At 39.3% G+C, this 19034-nt stretch overlaps 1 protein-coding gene and 1 non-coding gene across 2 annotated transcripts in view; both read left to right on the forward strand.

Annotated features, from left to right (window-relative positions):
* Positions 1 to 19034, forward strand: part of RARB (retinoic acid receptor beta) — a 771255-nt gene that overhangs the window by 499442 nt on the left and 252779 nt on the right. The window lies entirely within an intron of this gene.
* On the forward strand, positions 8808 to 8872 carry LOC116273977. The gene has a single exon (XR_004182464.1). It is a non-coding gene; the product is annotated as a U7 small nuclear RNA (small nuclear RNA).

Below are 19034 nucleotides of genomic sequence, written 5' to 3' on the forward strand. Positions count from 1 at the left end.
CCCTGAAGGTTTAACATTTGGCTATTAAGAATTAAGGGAGAAATAAGAGAAAATGAATGGGAGGAAATTATTTTTTTTTAAAAAAAAGGGCATTTCCTGAGAACTGAAGAGTATAAAGTTTCAGACTAGAAGGGCAAAATGTCTAGGTACAGTTATTGGAAAAAATTTTTAAAAGATTCATTTTAAGCAGCACTACTACAATATTTCAAAATAACAGATCCAAAAAAGGAGAGGGAAAGTTATAATCATAGCAATTGGAATCAGAAAAACATCAGACTTTTTAATAGCTACATCGGAAGAGAGAAAAACAAAAAAGCAATATTTTTCTAATTCTGACAGAAAATTACTATCGACCTAGAATTCTATACCTGCCAAAACTTTTAAGTTTGAGCATGGAATGGAGACATCTTTAGATATGTAAGGTCTCAGAATGTTTCTCTCCACTGTACTCCTTACTAATCTGATCCTTGAGGTTTGGCTTTAACCAGATTAGGCAGTTAACTCTGAAACAGAAAGGATTCATGAAACTAAGTGTCCAACACAAATCAGAAATCTAAAGCAATATTGAGATGATGAGAAAAGGTAAAGTCTCACATGGCAGCTGTACGATGGCTCTAGAAAGAAACAAGTTCAGATTGGATACAAACAATGTAATTGGTACATTATCTGGTCTATTTGACTATTAGAAAGTCATACTAATAATGAGGCATATGAAAGAAAATTAAGAGTAGGTGTATAACTAAGCAAGTTTAAAAAGAGAAGCAACAATCAACTTGCAGAAAAAGAATTTGTATGAGAAATAGAACAGAGTACACTAGTTGGCTTTGCAGTAAATAATACATAGTACTTATAAACACTATTTAACAAAAACCTTATCAAGAATTATAAATAGTTCTAAAGTATTATTAGCAATATGTATCTTTAAATGAAGTAAGCAGGAGGATGGTATAAGAGAGCTAATTCCTCTTGTCCCATAAAGAATATCAATATGCAGTATAAAATTGGTATATTAAGAAATAGCAATACAAGATATTTGGCAATCTAGAGATCAGAATAAATGGATGAGAGATTTAAGTAGTTACCTCTGGGCTGGGTGCAGTGGCTCAAGCCTGTAATCCCAACAATTTGGAAGACTGAGGCGGGTGGATCACCTCAGGTCAGGAGTTCAAGAGTAGGCTGGCCAACATGGCAAAACCCCATCTTTACTAAAACTACAAAAATTAGCTGAGCACCGTGGTGCACACCTACAATCCCAGCTACTAGAGAGGCTGAGGCAGAAGAATCACTTGAACCCGGGAGGCTGAGTTTGCAGTGAGCCAAGATCATGCCACTGCACTCTAGCCTGGGCAACAGAGCAAGACTCTGTCTCAAAAAAAAAGTAAAAACAAATAAGTGAAATAGGGGGAGGTTCCAAGATGGTTGAATAGGAACAGCTCCAGTCTACAACTCCTAGCATGAGCAACACAGAAGATGGGCTATTTCTGCATTTCCAACTGAGATACTGGGTTCATCTCACTGGAGCTTGTCAGACAATGGGTGCAGCCCACAGAGCATGAGCTGAAGCAGGGCAGGGCATCACCTCACCCAGGCAGTGCAAGGGGTCGGGGACTTCCCTTTCCTAGCCAAGGGAAGTCATGACAGACGGTACCTGGAAAATCAGGACACTCTCACTCTAATACTGAGTTTTTCCAATGGTCTTAGCAAATGGCACACCAGGAGATTATATCCCACACCTGGCTCAGAAAGTGCCACGCCCACACAGCCTTGCTCACTGCTAGCACAGCAGTCTGAGATCCAACTGCAAGGTGGCAGCGAGACAAAGGGGGGGATGTCCACCATTGCTGAGGCTTGAGTAGGTAAACAGAGTGGCCAGAAGCTCGAACTGGATGGAGCCCAATGCTGCTCAAGGAGACCTGCCTGCTTCTGTAGACTCCACCTCTGGGGGCAGGGCATAGCTAAACAAAAAGCAGCAGAAACTTCTGCAGACTTAAACATCCCTGTCTGACAGCTTTGAAGAGAGTAGTAGTTCTCCCAATATGGAGTTTCACATCTGAGAATGGACAGACTGCCTCCTCAAGTCGGTCCCTGACCCCCAAGGAGCCTAACTGGGAGGCACCTCCCAGTAGGGGCTGACTGATACCTCATACAGTTGGGTGCTCCTGTGAGACGAAACTTCCAGAGGAAGGATCAGGCAGCAACATTTACTGTTCTGCAGCCTCTGCTGGTGATACCTAGGCAAACAGGATCTGGAGTGGACCTCCAGCAAACTTCAGCAGACCTGCAGCTGAGGGTCCTGACTGTTAGAAGGAAAACTAACAGAAAGGACATCCACACCAAAACCCCATCTGTACATCACCATCATCAAAGACCAAAGGTAGATAAAACAACAAAGATGGGGAGAAACCAGAGCAGAAAAGCTGAAAATTGTAAAAGTAAGAATGCCTCTTCCCCTCCAAAGGAACACAGCTTCTCACCAGCAATGGAACAAAGCTGGACAGAGAATGACTTCGATGAGTTGAGAGAAGAAGGCTTCGGATGATCAGTAATAACAAACTTCTCCAAACTAAAGGAGGATGTTCGAACCCATCACAAAGAAGCTAAAAACCTTGAAAAAAGATTAGACGAATGGCTAACTAGAATAAACAGCATAGAGAAGACCTTAAATGACCTGATAGAGCTGAAAACCATGGCACAAGAACTACATGACGCACGCACAAGCTTCAGTAGCTGATTCGATCAAGTGGAAGAAAGGGTATCAGTGATTGAAGATCAAATGAATGAAATGAAGCAAGAAGAGAAGTTTAGAGAAAAAAGAGTAAAAAGAAATGAACAAAGCCTCCAAGAAATATAGGACTATGTGAAAAGACCAAATCTACGTCTGATTGGTACACCTGAAAGTGATGGGGAGAATGGAACCAGGTTGGAAAACACTCTTCAGGATATTATCCAGGAGAACTTCCCCAATCTAGCAAGGCAAGCTAACATTCAAATTCAGGAAATACAGAGAATGCCACAAAGATACTCCTCGAGAAGAGACACTCTAAGACACATAACTGTCAGATTCACCAAAGTTGAAATTAAGGAAAAAAATGTTAAGGGCAGCCAGAGAGAAGAGTCGGGTTACTCAGAAATGGAAGCCCATCAGACTAACAGTGGATCTCTCAGCAGAAACTCTACAAGTGAGAAGAGAGTGGGGGCCAATATTTAACACTCTTAAAGAAAAGAATTTTCAACCCAGAATTTCATATCCAGCCAAACTAAGCTTCATAAGTGAAGGAGAAATAAAATCCTTTACAGACAAGCATATGCTGAGAGACTTTGTCACTACCAGGCCTGCCTTACAAGAGCTCCTGAAGGAAGCACTAAATATGAAAAGGAACAACTGGTACCAGCCACTGCAAAAACATGCCAAAGTGTAAAGACCATCAATGCTAAGAAGAAACTGCATCAACTAACGAGCAAAATAACCAGCTAACATCATGATGACAGGATCAAGTACACATATAACAATATTAACCTTAAATGTAAATGGGCTAAATACTCCAATTAAAAGACACAGACTGGCAAATTGGATAAAGAGTCAAGACTCATCAGTGTGCTGTATTCAGGAGACCCATCTCACATGCAGAGACACACATAGCCTCAAAATAAAGGGATAGAGGAAGATCTACCAAGCAAATGGAAAACAAAAAAAAGCAGGGGTTGCAATCTTAGTCTCTAATAAAACAGACTTTAAACCAATAAAGATCAAAAGAGACAAAGAAGGCCATTACATAATGGTAAAGGGATCAATTCAACAAGAAGAGCTAACTATTCTAAATATATACGCACCCAATACAGGGCACCCAGATTCATAAAGCAAGTCCTGAGAGACCTACAAAGAGACTTAGACTCCCACATGATAATGGGAGACTTTAACACCTCACTGTCAACATTAGACAGATCAATGAGACAAAAAGTAAACAAGGATATCCAGGACTTGAACTCAGCTCTACACCAAGTGGACCTAATAGACATCTAGAGAACTCTCCACCCCAAATCAACAGAATATACATTCTTCTCAGCACCACATCACACTTATTCCAAAATTGACCATATAATTGGAAGTAAAGCACTCCTCAGCAAATGTAAAAGAACAGAAATTATAACAAACTGTCTCTCAGACCATAGTGCAATCAAACTAGAACTCAAGATTAAGAAACTCACTCAAAACTGCTCAACTACATGGAAACTGAACAATCTGCTCCTGAATGACAACTGGGTACATAATGAAATGAAGGCAGAAATAAAGACGTTCTTTGAAACCAATGAGAACAAGGACACAACATACCAGAATCTCTGGGACACATTTAAAGCAGTGTGTAGAGGGAAATATATAGCACTAAATGCCCACAAGAGAAAGCAGGAAAGATCTAAAATTGACACCCTAATATCACAATTAAAAGAACTAGAAAAGCAAGAGCAAACACATTCAAAAGCTAGCAGAAGGCAAGAAATAACTAAGATCAGAGCAGAACTGAAGGAAAGACACATAAAAAACCCTTCAAAAAATCAGTGAATCCAGGAGCTGGTTTTTTGAAAAGATCAACCAAGTTGATAGACCTCTAGCAAGACTAATAAAGAAGAAAAGAGAGAAGAATCAAACAGATGCAATAAAAAATGATAAAGGGGATATCACCACTGATCCTGCAGAAATACAAACTACCATTAGAGAATACTGTAACCATCTCTATGCAAATAAACTAGAAAATCTAGAAGAAATGAATAAATTCCTGCACACATACACCCTCCCAAGACTAAACCAGGAAGAAGTTGAATCCCTGAATAGACCAACAACAGGCTATGAAATTGAGGCGATAATTAATAGCCTACCACCCAAAAAAAGTCCAGGACCAGATGGATTCACAGCCAAATTCTACCAGAAGTACGAAAAGGAGCTGGTACCATTCCTTCTGAAACTATTCCAATCAATAGAAAAAGAGAGAATCCTCCCTAACTCATTTTATGAGGCCAACATCATCCTGATACCAAAGCCTGGCAGAGACACAACAAAAAAAGAGAATTTTAGACCAATATCCCTGATGAACATCAGTGCAAAAATCCTCAATAAAATACTGGCAAACCGAATCCAGCAGCACATCAAAAAGCTTATCCACCATGATCAAGTTGGCTTCATCCCTGGGATGCAAGACTGGTTCAACATATGCAATTCAATAAACATAATCCAGCATACAAACAGAACCAAAGACAAAAACCACATGATTATCTCAATAGATGCAGAAAAGACCTTTGACAAAATTCAACAGCTCTTCATGCTAAAAACTCTCAATAAACTAGGTATTGATGACACGTATCTCAAAATAATAAGAGCTATTTATGACAAACCCACAGCCAATATCATACTGAATGGGCAAAAACTGGAAGCATTCCCTTTGAAAACTGGCACAAGACAGATATGCCCTCTCTCACTGCTCCTATTCAACATAGTGTTGGAAGTTCTGGCCAGGGCAGTCAGGCAGGAGAAAGAAATAAAGGGTATTCAATTAGGAAAAGAGGAAGTCAAATTGTCCCTGTTTGCAGATGACATAATTGTACATTTAGAAAACCCTATCATCTCAGCCCAAAATCTCCTTAAGCTGATAAGCAACTTCAGCAAATTGTCAAGATACAAAATCGATGTGCAAAAATCACAAGCATTCTTATACACCAATAACAGACAAACAGTGAGCCAAACAATGAGTGAACTCCCATTCACAATTGCTGCAAAGAGAAAAAAATACCTAGGAATCCAATTTATGAGGGATGTGAAGGACCTCTTCAAGGAGAGCTACAAACCACTGCTCAGTGAAATAAAAGAGGACACAAACAAATGGAAGAACATTCCATGCTCATGGATAGGAAGAATCAATATCATGAAAATGGCCATACTGCCAAAGGTAATTTATAGATTCAATGCCATCCCCATCAAGTTACCAACGACTTTCTTCACAGAATTGGAAAAAACTACTTTAAAGTTCATATGGAACCAAAAAAGAGCCCACATTGCCAAGACGATCCTAAGCCAAAAGAATAAAGCTGGAGGCATCATGCTACCTGACTTCAAACTATACTACAAGGTTACAGTAACCAAAACAGCATAGTACTGGTACCAAAACAGATACATAGACCAGTGGAACAGAACAGAGCCCTGAGAAATAATACCACACATCTACAGCCATCTGATCTTTGACAAACCTGACAAAAACAATAAATGGGGAAAGGATTCCCTATTTAATAAATGGTGCTGGGATAATTGGCTAGTCATAAGTAGAAAGCTGAAAGTATATCCTTTCCTTACTCCTTATACGAAAATTAATTCAAGATGGATTAGAGACTTAAATGTTAGACCTAAAATCATAAAAACCCTAGAAGAAAACCTAGGTAATACCATTCAGGACATAGGCATGGGCAAGGACTTCATGTCTAAAACACCAAAAGCAATGGCAACAAAAGCCAAAATGGACAAGTGGGATCTAATTAAACTAAAGAGCTTCTGCACAGCAAAAGAAACTTACCATCAGAGTGAACAGGCAACCTACAGAATGGGAGAAAATTTTTGCAATCTGCTCATCTGACAAACGGCTAATATCCAGAACCTATAGAGAACTCAATCAAATTTACAAGAAAAAAACAACCCCAGCAAAAAGTGGGCAAAAGATATGAACAGACATTCTCAAAAGAAGACATTCATACAGCCGAGAGACACATGAAAAAATGCTCGTCATCACTGGCCATTAAAGAAATGCAAATCAAAACCACAATGAGATTCCATCTCACACCAGTTAGAATGGTGATAATTAAAAAGGAAACAACAGGTGCTGGAGAGGATGTGGAGAAATAGGAATACTTTTACACTGTTGGTGGGACTGTAAACTAGTTCAACCATTGTGGAAGACAGTGTGGCGATTCCTCAAGGATCTAGAACTAGAAATACTATTTGACCCAGCAATCCCATTACTGGGTATATACCCAAAGGATTATAAATCATGCTGCTATAAAGACACATGCACACGTACATTTGTTGCAACACTGTTCACAATAGCAAAGACTTGGAACTAACCCAAATGCCCATCAATGGTAGACTGGATTAGGAAAATGTGGCACATATACACCATGGAATACTATGCAGTCATAAAAAAGGATGAGTTCATGTCCTTTGTACGGACATGGAATAAGCTGGAAACCATCATTCTGAACAAACTATCGCAAGGACAGAAAAACACCGCATGTTCTCACTCATAGGTGGGAACTGAACAATGAGAACACTTGGACACAGGATGGGGAACATCACACGCTGGGGCCTGTCATGGGGTGGGGGGAGTGGGGAGGGATAGCATTAGGAGATACACCTAATGTAAATGACGAGTTAATGGGTGTAGCACACCAACATGGCACATGTAAACATTTGTAACAAACCTGCACATTGTGCACATGTACCCTAGAACTTAAAGTATAATTTAAAAATAATAATAAATAAATCATTAATGTAAAAAATAAATAAATAAATTAGTGGTTGCCTCCAAAAAGTGGAACAGGAAGGGAAAAAATGAGAGTTCAGTGTGTAGGGAATTTTCTTAAATTGTTAAATTTCTTTTGGCACCATTTTAATTATGTGTGTATATTACTTTGACAAAGAAATTGAAAAGAAATATTCATCGTGGCTGATTCAATTCAAGCTAACATGTGTTGGTCACCTTCTTTTCTCAGATCAGTGTGAGTTGTGGAGAATGAGGAGATAAGAAACAATTTGGCTTTTGTTAGGGTTACTTAGGGAAGGGGAGAGACAGGGGTTAGACGAGTCGAGAGCATAGGCTCTGGTGTTAGGCGGGGGTGTGAATTCCAGCCCCCACCCATGCTGGCTGGCTGACCCTGGGCAACTTCTCTCTGCCTCTGTTTCCTCAGCTATAATATGGGGATGGTAATCACACAGGCGTACTGTATATGTTTGGTGGGGAGGCTTAACTGAGTGAATGGATGTTCAGTGAGTGCTTTGGTGTGTAGCACATACCAAATGTTCAATAAGCAGCAGTTATCACTCTATTTGTGACAATGACACACACATCATGAACTTGTAAGTACAATGCTAGAAGGCCATCCTAAGTGCCTAGAAGGCAGAGCCCACGGATTTTTGAAAATTAATTCTTGGATAAAAATAATTGTCAGTTACAGGGCACTGATTATGAACTAAAAGGCTTTGCAGAAGCAATCCACGGTGTGACAGACCTCTGAAGCCCAGCATGTTGGCGTGTATTTTCTTGGCTTCTGTCTCCTGCCTTGTGCATATCAGGCCAGGTTTGGCACCTCATTACCTTCTCTTGGCTTCCCCAGTTCCATTGTGCAGTCACCTCTTAAGTTTTCTGCCCTAGGGTAACTGCTAACAGCATTTACCCCATCTTCTGGCTGTCAACTGAAAGGCCACTGTGAGTTCACTTCCTGAGAGGGGCCCTGCTGGAGACCAAATAACCCAACCAAATTGCCAGAATTTCACATTTACTTTCTGCAAGAGCGGACAGGGAAACTCTGTTTCTGCCTCTGACAACCTCATCTATTATGATCTCTGCTATATTCTCTTCTTGTACTGATATTTTGTCACCTATGTGACCAGGGAACAGTCCACAGGAAAACACAGGAGAACATGTAAAGCATTTAAATACGGAAATATTTTAGTAATGTAGCCATACATAAACTTTCAAAGTCTCATTAATAAACGTTCATTTATTTGAGTATTATTCAGCCTCTAAAACAAAGGTTTTTAAAACATACATAACAAGTGTTAAAGTTCTTTTAGAATTTTCCTAGTAGGTTTTTTCGGTTTTCACCAGAAGACACCCCCACTAGGGAGGGAAAAAAAATATTCAAAACATGCTATGATCTTAAGAGGAAAAAAAGGAAATAAAATTATGTATTCCATATGATCTTATCTATGTAAGAAGAGAAAGATAAAGACAACTAGAAGACTATAAACCAAAATGCTAAGAGAGGTCATTCTGGGTTCAGAGATTTAGCAGTTTTTCTTTCTTACACCTTTTCTTTTATATGTATAGTCTATTATGAGAACGACATATATGTTTTAAAAATAATAGCCTCAAGATAAATAACACAATTAAATTTAATTCCACAAATAACTTCAGTACTTACTATTTTCTAATATAATTTTAGGTGCTTTTAGAGTTCAAGGTACTTGGTAATAAAATGTATTTTATTCATTTAGTATTTGTTTAATGGCTTCTTATTATTGTCATTATTCCTTAGTAGATTTTAAACCTCTTGTGGGCAAAAATCAAATGTTAGACTTCTCTGTAATACAACTGCCTGGCCCAATTCTTCTTTGATATTAAATGCTTATAAGTATTTCAGCTTTGGAGCAGGACAAGGAGGGATGGTCCTTCCTGTCTGCCCAATAACATATGATACTTGAAACAAATTTTCAACAATGACATTTGGACATTTATGGCCACCTCTCTCATTAGCTGGAATTCCACTGAACTAATCCTAAGTTCCAAGTTTAGTGCCAATTACCTAAAGGTTAATGTGGTCAAGCAATACCGGGAGAATTGGGGTTTTTCCAAGAAATGGTCTGTATCACATTATGTTCAGGATGAGAGAGTGATTGACACTGTAGAACTGCTCACTTGGGAGACCCAGAGGGTCCTGCTGTGCTCCTCTCAGAACAGGGTCCTACTCGGTGAGGTTTAAGGGAGGAAAGATAAAGGACAAGGAAGTAAATGAAGCTGGGCAGAGTGTGTGGATGAGTTCAATAATTATTTATAAATCACCATGGATGCAGTGATGAACAAGTCCCTGCCCTCACAGATATTACTTTCTACTAGAGCTAAACGCCATTAGATCTCAATGTATCAGAATGGGATGCCCCTGAAAAGTGAGAGATTTGAGACCATGTACTAAATCAGAAGAGGCAGGAACAAAAAATGTACATTTTGCTCATCTGTGGATATGTCAACCACTATCACCATCCTTTTTCTTACCCACCCCCACCCCCACAAAAAGTTAGAATATATTCACTACAGAATAGCAAGGTGAAATATTCCATGTATCAACAATAATAAAAAAAGTATTGTGTGTATGAACATGATTCTCCAATTCAGAATCCTAATCACAACCATTATAGTTAATTTAGGAAGCTCTTAGTAATTCAGAGAGAATCTACAGCATTTATTTGAAAAGTTCCCTCAGTCTGTCAGAAGACCTCATCTTACGGGGCTTTAGCAACAGTTACATTTAGCCTCACTTTCTACATTTGCCCTCTCGTTCATTCTACTCAGGAAAGTCGACTTCTTGATGTGTCTGAAATGCATCGACATCATTCCCACCTCAAGGCTTTTGCTTTTATTGTTCTCTCTGCCCGAAACGTTCTTCCACCAAATCTTTACATGCCTCTTCTCCTCGTATTTTTCAATTAGTTGTTCAGACATCACCTCCTTACAAAGGCCTTTCATGACCACCCTCACTAAGATATCCTCAGCCACCTCTAACCCTTTACCCTGCTTTATTTTTTTGTACAGTACTATTACCTGAAATTATAAATATCTTTTTGGCCCTAGAATGTACATTCCAGGAGGATAGGTTTCTTGTTTGCCCTCTTCCCTGTCTACATCCCCAGAGCCTTAGAAGAGTAGGTGATTTACAGTAGATACTCAGTAAATATTTGTTGAATGAATAAATGGATGAATTTAGTTGAACTAAGTTTACCTAGACAGAATAATCCAAAGCACGGGTCAGTTAGATGTAAAAATTGTAATTTATCTCTACAAACATTCAACACTAAATCTTTCATTGAACCATAGGTTTCACAATAAAATCACTGTTGTTGAGCATTGAAACATGTGTATGCCTGCGTGTGTGTGCGTGTGTGCGTGCCCCCCCCCCCCCCCACACACACACAGAGAGAGAAAGAGAGAATTAAGCAAAGTACCAAAACATAAACGTTTTCTGAAACTCATGAGCTACATTTTGGTCACTTAGACCATAAAAGCCCTATTTTCCTAACCCGTTGCATTTCAGCCTCCTTTGCAGCAGGCAACCCGTGGGAGAGCAAGAGATAGTATCTAGAGGCTGTGTTTACCAAAGGGATGCTCTGCTCTGAAAGTCCCCTGGCTATTGTCACACCATTTGTTTTTCATGATTGGAATGTGTGGCATTATTGAAGGGTGGGCTGGTGTCTAAATTGAATGGGTGAAGAGAAACAGAGAGACATTCTCTTTGCCACCTTTGTAGATAGGCGGCTGTGGAGTCTATGTACTGAATTACCCACTGGCAATTATTGATGGTTTGGCTGGAATCATTTACACTCTCTAGTTACTTTGACATCTAGCCAAAAGGTAGCTGCCAGCCTGCTAGGAACCTCCCTTTTATCCATAGGGAAGTTCAAAAGAAAAGATTTAGCAAACCAAACTCATCTGCACAAGCTTTTGTGGATTTCTGGAAGACTCAGGTCATGTCGCTTATTCCTAAGAGTTTAAGTTCATTCATTTATTCATTTAATTTTATCCAGGAAAGGCTGACATTCATCAGTTTGCACTAATACAACTCTAGTGGTTATTAAATTACTGAAATATTTGTGTAGCCCTTGGTAAGTGGCCACTACTCTGAGCCTTTCATCACCAGGGTCACCTCACCAGACCTTCCCAAAATCACCACTCAAAGGTTAGTTCTTGGCACAGCAGGGGACCTTCAAAACCAGGTCTCTGAGAGAACAGTTGAGGTCCATTCTGAGTAGCAGTGCCCACTACTTTCCATATAATAAATATTTGATTATCACCTCACCTGAGACTGTAATAGCAGTAAAACCTGCACTTGAAAGGTCTATGTTCATTACTTCATAAGAAATTCAAGACTAGCTTAACAGAAATGGAAGTCACATAATCTGAAAATATTAAATTGTTTTGAAACACCCTTAAAGGAGAAGTCTCCCAGGATCTAATTGTATTGCTTTGCCCTACCAAAACAAACCTCACTTGCTAAATGAAGTTTAGCCTAAAGCTGCCTCCTTCCATATTTTAAGCTTGGCCTGAAGATTTCTCTGTACATTGTGAACTATAACAACTGGAAGTATAAATACTCCGTAGCCTATACTTGTGCCGGTCATTGAGTTTGGCCAATCAAATGTAGCCAGCTGTTGGAACCATGTTCAAATAGGGCAAACACTGAACTGTACTCAGTTCAACGCTTTCTGTACCTCACTTCTGTTTTCTGAACGTCACTCTCCTTTTTCTGTCCATAAATCTTCTTCCACCACGTAGCTGCGCAAGAGTCTCTGAGTCTACTCTGGCTCAGGAGGCTGCTGGAATCGCAAATCGTTCGTTGCTCAATTAAATTCCTTTAAATTTAATTCAGCTGAAGTTTTGTTTGTTTTTTTTTTAAATCACACTCTGCCTAATTTGAGAGCATTTCCCCCCGCAAAAAAAAGACATTCTGGTTTTAACACATACACCCACAAAGGCACAGGGATCTTGCTGTCTTGGATCCTGTATTATAGACATAGTTTGGATGTTAAGAGTCAACGGTATTACATTCCCAGGAGCCATAGCATTGCACCTCCAGAGAAGGTCTGAAGACGGGGCTCAATTAATCACATATACTGCAATGCTTGGAAACCTATTCATTTTCTGGGAAAAGATCATCCTCAACAGGTTCCACAAAACTACATAAAACTTGCATAACTGACTGCAGTTTTTATGTTGCAATTTAGACAATTTCTAAAAAATAAATAAGAGGCCTGCTGTGGAGCTGACCCAAGCTTGAGCCATGCAGAAGGTCTCGAATTGGTTTAAAGGCCCTGGCATGAACATATGAAAAAGAAGACCTGCAGCCTACTAGCTGTGGGTACACAGCATGGAAAGCGAAAGAGAACAGGTGGGATGAATATCAGTGATAGTAAAGTGCAGAGACCTGCTGACATGTTTCTCCCTCCCAAGAAGAATGAGGAGTTTTGGTGCTGATCAGTCACTACACTGGGCTGACTATAAAGGACTCTAAAGACTAATGGAAGAAAAATAGGTGACTTTATTGTACTACTGTACTTACCTCATCATGTTGTTTTAGTAATTTTTGTTTCTGTAGGAAGCTTCCCTAGTGAGTTGCTTCTGCCTCCCCGGAATGTAAGTTCAATTTGCCATTTATTTCAGTACTGGATAGAACCATCCCTCCATGCTAAGCCCTGCTTTCTTTAAAATTTTAAGTCCAGTGTTCACAAGTGATGAGCCACCACCATCAGGCTTTCTTTTGTAGAGAAAGGAAATAGGAATGCATGTTCTTATCAGTTCTCATGCCTCTGGTTTTATTTTACAAGCAGCCTGGACATGTGAATTAATGTGTGGCTCTGACCAAAACAAAACATTACTTAGAAGCAAGTGAGGACTTTTTTTCTCCACTTAAAGTATCTGGCTCTACAAAGCAGGAAATAAATACTTTGCCTCACTTCAGCATTCCTGTCCTTGGCAGTTGATTTGGCTAGACAGGTGATAAACAAGAGAGATTTTAGGGGGAAGCTCTGTCTAGGGGAGAAGGAATAAGAAGGAAGTAGGTCAAAGCCTGGCAACGAATTTTAGGAAGGATCTCGCTTTGGAGAAGCTATTGACAGAGCTTGAAGCAAATGAAAATCAAGTCTCAATGTATTCAGCAAATAATTATGAGGAATCAAGCCGAGTAGAATTGCCACTCCAGGTGAGGTTATCTGAGTGAGTACAGAATCATTCTCAGTAATCATTTTATATCAGAATTATCAATCAAATCTTCTGCGGATATTCTCTGCATAACCTCATAGGTGCGGGATTGTGAGCTAAATAGGCTTTGTCTTTGCCTCTCAATCTGTGTTCATTGGAAAGGACATGCAGCCAGCAGAACATAATTAATTGAACACTCAACTTTGCCTCTACAGCTTCCTCCATGTTGTACCTGAGTGAAGCAAGACAACGAGTTCTGGGAGACCAAAAGTCTTCTCTTACTCATATTTAAACTGTAGCATCTAGGACCATGCCTGGCATGAAGCAGACCTTTAATACTTGTCTCTAGAGTGCTCCAAAGAAAGAAAGAAGTACAGAGGCTGTTCATGAAGTCTGGAAACATAGGTGAATATACATAAGATCATCAAGGACATCTTCCATCTGTGAAAAAGTGAAATAGCGTTATCTGCGTTTCCAGACATTGTGAAATACTGAGTAGAAAAAAAGTTGTGGAACTCATGGTTTTTTCAGGGTGAGAGTCAGAGGGAATTTGCTACCTATTTTGTCTTCAGCAAAGACTTCCTAGAAGAAGTTTCAAAGCTCTTTGAATAAAGCAAGAGGGCTTAAAAGTTTGCCAAAGGAAGGATTGGGGTGAAACATGGACAAGAATTGATGACTTCTCTCTGTGGTGTGACTGACTCTCCTGTTCATCTTCCAAGTCTTTATTTAAATCAGTGGTTCTCATCTGGGGGTAATTTTGCCCCCAGGGATATTTGACAATGTTTAGAACTCCTTTTGGTTGTCACAACTGGAAGGGAAAGCCACTGGGGTCTAGTGGGTGAAGGTCAAGGGATGCCACTAAACCTCCTACTATGAGCAAGACAGCCCCCCATAACAAAGAATTATCTGACCCAAAATGTCAAAAGTGCTGAAGCATACAGGCCCTGGTTTCATTGAGCCTTGGGAAAGCTTTTCCTGACACACCTCAAACTACACTAATTTCCTGTAATATCCTCATTTTACTTTGTACTTACCCTACATAGCATGTATCACAATTATAATTAAATACATTGTATCTGTCTCTTCCACTAAAACAACACTTCATAGAAGAAATGTATGTATCTTGTTCCCCATTGTATTGTAGCATCTATTACCATGCCTGGCACATAGTAGATCCTCAATAAATATTTATTGAATGAATGAATGAATCAAGAAATAACTAATATGGAAAAATAAGAAAAAGAGATATTCAAGTTGTTAGGCAGAGCTGCAGTTTCAGGAATCACCTGAAGTTTGACCAGTGATCTTGGATTTCTCCATTTCAGTTCAAGAAACTAATGAGTTCAGTCACAGTATGAAGGGAACATAGAACTAATAAACTCTATAACATTTTTAACGTATAGATTTATTGCAGTATTTCAGCATTTTAGTTCCTTATCACTAAAGGAACTTGGATGCGAACCCTTTCAAAAAATCTTTGGGAGTTGAACCAGGATTGATCTTGTGGCAGAGAATCTTCATCGGCTGCTAGGACAGCCATTCAGGCTCACTTTCCCATTCTCTCTTACAGCCGTGTGACACCATTCTGGTCAACAGGATAAAAAGCAGATCTGCTGAGACAGGATTTCTGGGAAAGCTTTTGCTTTTCTGTTAAAAGGGAGAGGCAAAACAAGTACCAACCTTCTTTTTGTTTCTCCTGGTTGGACCCAGTATCAGCAAACTGCCTATGCCAGCACTAATTATTAAATGAGCAAAGTATAACCCACCTCTATTTAAGCCACTGTAATTAGGTTTTCTCTTACCTGCAGCTGAATGCAGCCCTACTTGATGATACATTTCTCTGCCTTGGTAGCTTATCTTTTTTCATGGTCTTCTTAATGATGCAAAAGCAGAAACAGAGATGGTAGGTAGCACAGCCTGGCCTGGGCTTAATCTCATCTGAAGTAGAAAGAAAGTAGAAGGATCTAAAGTAGTAGAGGTTGTAACCTTGAAAGATTTGTGATGGAGCCCGGTGCTGCTTTGTGGTGAGTCTCAGAAAAAGAGATGCCAGAGCTCATGGTTCAAGAGGGGGCGAGGGAAAAGTATTCATAATACAGTGTAGCTGATTTCCTGTGTACATGTTGCAAGTACCTTGTGTGTATGCGTGTGTATGTGTAGTGCTGAGGCGGTAGTTAGAATGTGAGGGTTTTAGATGCAGTTTTTAAGGTTCTGCATGGAGGGAAAGACCTGAACACAAAGTGGCTACTCTACAAACTCTTGTGGATACAGGCTTCAAAGCACTTCTACCATCTTCTGCTCTTCTCTCTGCTCTTCTAATCTAGGCTATGAGAACCTTGGAGGTAAGAAGCATGTCTTGTTGCTCTCAGTTTCTCTGGTCCAGGAAGAGTGCCATGCCTAGACCATAATATCAGTCAATGTTTTCAGATTAAACACTTACAGTTTTCTCCCCCTTTGTCTTAGAGTGCATAGTTGTAAAAAAGAAGAGATGTGATTAAAGTCTGGAGGAGATTCATTTCATTTCTTTCCCTCACTTCGGTTTGTTTGTTTGTTTGTTTGTTTACAAGCAGTACTTCCTATATTTTGAATAGAACCTGAAGCCCTGAGTTAGCCAAAATCCTTAAGAAAAAGAACATTTTTCCAGAAAATACAAGTTGGAAAAGGAAATTTTCCCAAATTTATATTCCACAGAACCCAGTTCCTTAAAATAAATAAATTCTTTAATTTGAGCAATACTGGATTAAATAGTTACAGTCTTTGATACACTGATGTATGTTGTATCTTTCTAAGAGGTATATGGTTTGTTACTCTTCAAGTCCCTGTTTAACCCCAAAAGGATTCCAGGACAACAAATCAGGGAATAATGATTGTCTAATTATTAATATGTGTTCAGGTGTGGCAAAGTTTGGAAACTGCTGTTTTCGATCCTAAGGCTTATGAGGAAAACACAAGGGCGTTGGTGAAGAAGGAACTAAAAGGATAAAGGATGGCAGCTCAGAAAAAGGGAAATTCAAGCAGACAAAAAGACACAGAAGTTATGATAGGAAAGTGTAGTTTGATGCCTGCCATCATGGTCTCTAAATGAGTAGCATAGCATGGAGACCAAAGAATTTACGTTGGCAGAAGCGTTAGGCTAAGGATCAGGAGCCTGGCAATGTACTCCAGAAACTTGCTTTAAATGACTTGCATCACTTCTCTAAACTAATTGCCTCAGGGGTGATGGGGCATATTAATGCCTTCATTTCTTCTTTCATGCAATCTTATTTGAAATGAGTTACAAGCTAAGTTGCTGGAGAACTTTTGAGTTATTTCAAGAAGATAGTCAAATCATATGTATGAAAAAATTTGGTGCTTTGTTTTTTAAAAAACTTATGTTTATTAATTTTTGTCTGAGGTCCCTGAGAATCTCAGGCAAGTTTTCATACTAACAAATTAAGAGCAGTTAATTTCTCAGTAGTGTGTATGACTGAGAGATTGGTAAGTGGTTGAGCTAATTGACAAAATAACTTATCAAAATGCGTCTGCCACACTCTAGTGCGATATGCCTAATGATCATTGTGTCAAAGTAGGAAATTGAGTCAGCTCAGGAATGGGCCTCCAATTCATGTTTCAGAAGTGCTGCGTTTGGTATTTGTTGACAAATTTTCAAGTTCAGATAGGCAAACACATGTTTTTTCCTTTTGACTGAATTTGAAAGTTCCAAGATAGGACCCCTGGAGCTATGAACATTGGCACAGCTTGGCAAGCTCCTCATTTTGGAAATACTTTGTGAAAACAACTTTGGTCCATCAAGTATTAATACTATTTGATAAAAATCAGTTTTTGTTTGGTGTGTCTTTTGAAGCTAGTGTAACTGCTGGTCATTCTATAGGACTATAAAAGCTTTTTGGAATCAAATCCTAATCCCAACATGTTTTTCTTGTTCATTTAAACCTTTTATACACATGTGGGAGCTAGAGAGAGTGGAAAGCTTTTAGGACTTAAGTTAAATTGTCATTCTCATGCATGGTTTCTGAAAAGTATTTGGCATGTTTGTATTTGTAAGTTAAAGTATACATTTATGGTCTTAAGCATTTTCTTTTTTCTCTTTATGCTTATTTGTTTGGTTTACAAAGACTATCTTAAAATGAGAGAGCAGACGTGCTGAAGTTTGGATTGCTTGACTTACCGCCTTGTAGAAAATATCTGTGGGTGTTGATTTTCTAGGTCAACCCCTGACTCAGGATCCTAAAGAAAAAAAGTGTTCTCAACCCAAACTCAATAGTATTAATACTACCACCAGCCCGCCCCCAAGCCTAATAAAAAGCCTAAATAAACTGAACTCACAAAAGCTAAGTTCAGTGCTGTAAGAGTCAAACGTAACCTCTAGAGGTTTTTTTAGTTTGGGGTTTTTGTTTGTTTTGTTTTGTTTGTTTCCATGAAAAAGAAGCAACTGAGGCTGCTGAGCAGAAATTCATAGCGCTTTATTTTTCCTCTTGGGCTGTTGTGCCCAGTAATCATAATATTGGCAAATAGAGTTAAACTATAAGAAATTCACCTGGCCGGGCAAAGTGGCTCATGCCCGTAATCTCAGCCCTTTGGGAGGCCGAGGTGGGTGGCTCACGAGATCAAGAGTTATATACCAGCCTGACCAATATGGTGAAACTCCATCTCTACTAAAAATACAAAAATTAACCAGGCGTGATGATGCATGCCTGTAGTCCCAGCTACTCAGGAGGCTGAGGCAGGAGAATTGCTTGAACCCGGGAGGTGGAGGTTACAGTGAGCCGAGATCGTGCCACTGTACTCCAGCCTGGGTGGTAGAGTGAGACTCCATCTCACAAAAAAAAAGAAAAAAAAAAAAAGAAATTCATCAAAGGGCTAAATTTAAATGGATTTAGGAAAAGCTAAAAAGATATTGTTAATCCTGTAAAGCTGAAGATTGAAGTAAATAAGTTTCTCAGAGAGTGATTGTGCGTGAAATGAACTGTATCCGTTAATTTTTGCTATCTAAGAAACACCTCCAAAATTCATTTCTTAAAACAGCCACCACTAAATATGTATAATTATCACATGTTAATTTTAAAAAAGAAAGGAAAAAAATGTTGAAACCACCATTTACTTTAGTTCATGATTCTACAAAGTCTGCAGTTTGGGGCTGGCTCCAATGAGTAGTCTAACCTGGGCTGCGGCTGATCCATCTCTGCTGGGTTCACTCATGCGTCTGTGGTGGGTGAGCTGTGAACACTCTGGTCTAGGATGGCCAAAGCAAGGACAACTGAGGCTTCTCTCCATGTAGTCTCTCAGTCTTGTCCTTATTCAGATACAACTTCCATA

This window comes from Papio anubis, chromosome 2, assembly GCF_008728515.1.
Source record: "Papio anubis isolate 15944 chromosome 2, Panubis1.0, whole genome shotgun sequence".
In the NCBI taxonomy this organism is placed as follows: Eukaryota; Metazoa; Chordata; class Mammalia; order Primates; family Cercopithecidae; genus Papio; species Papio anubis.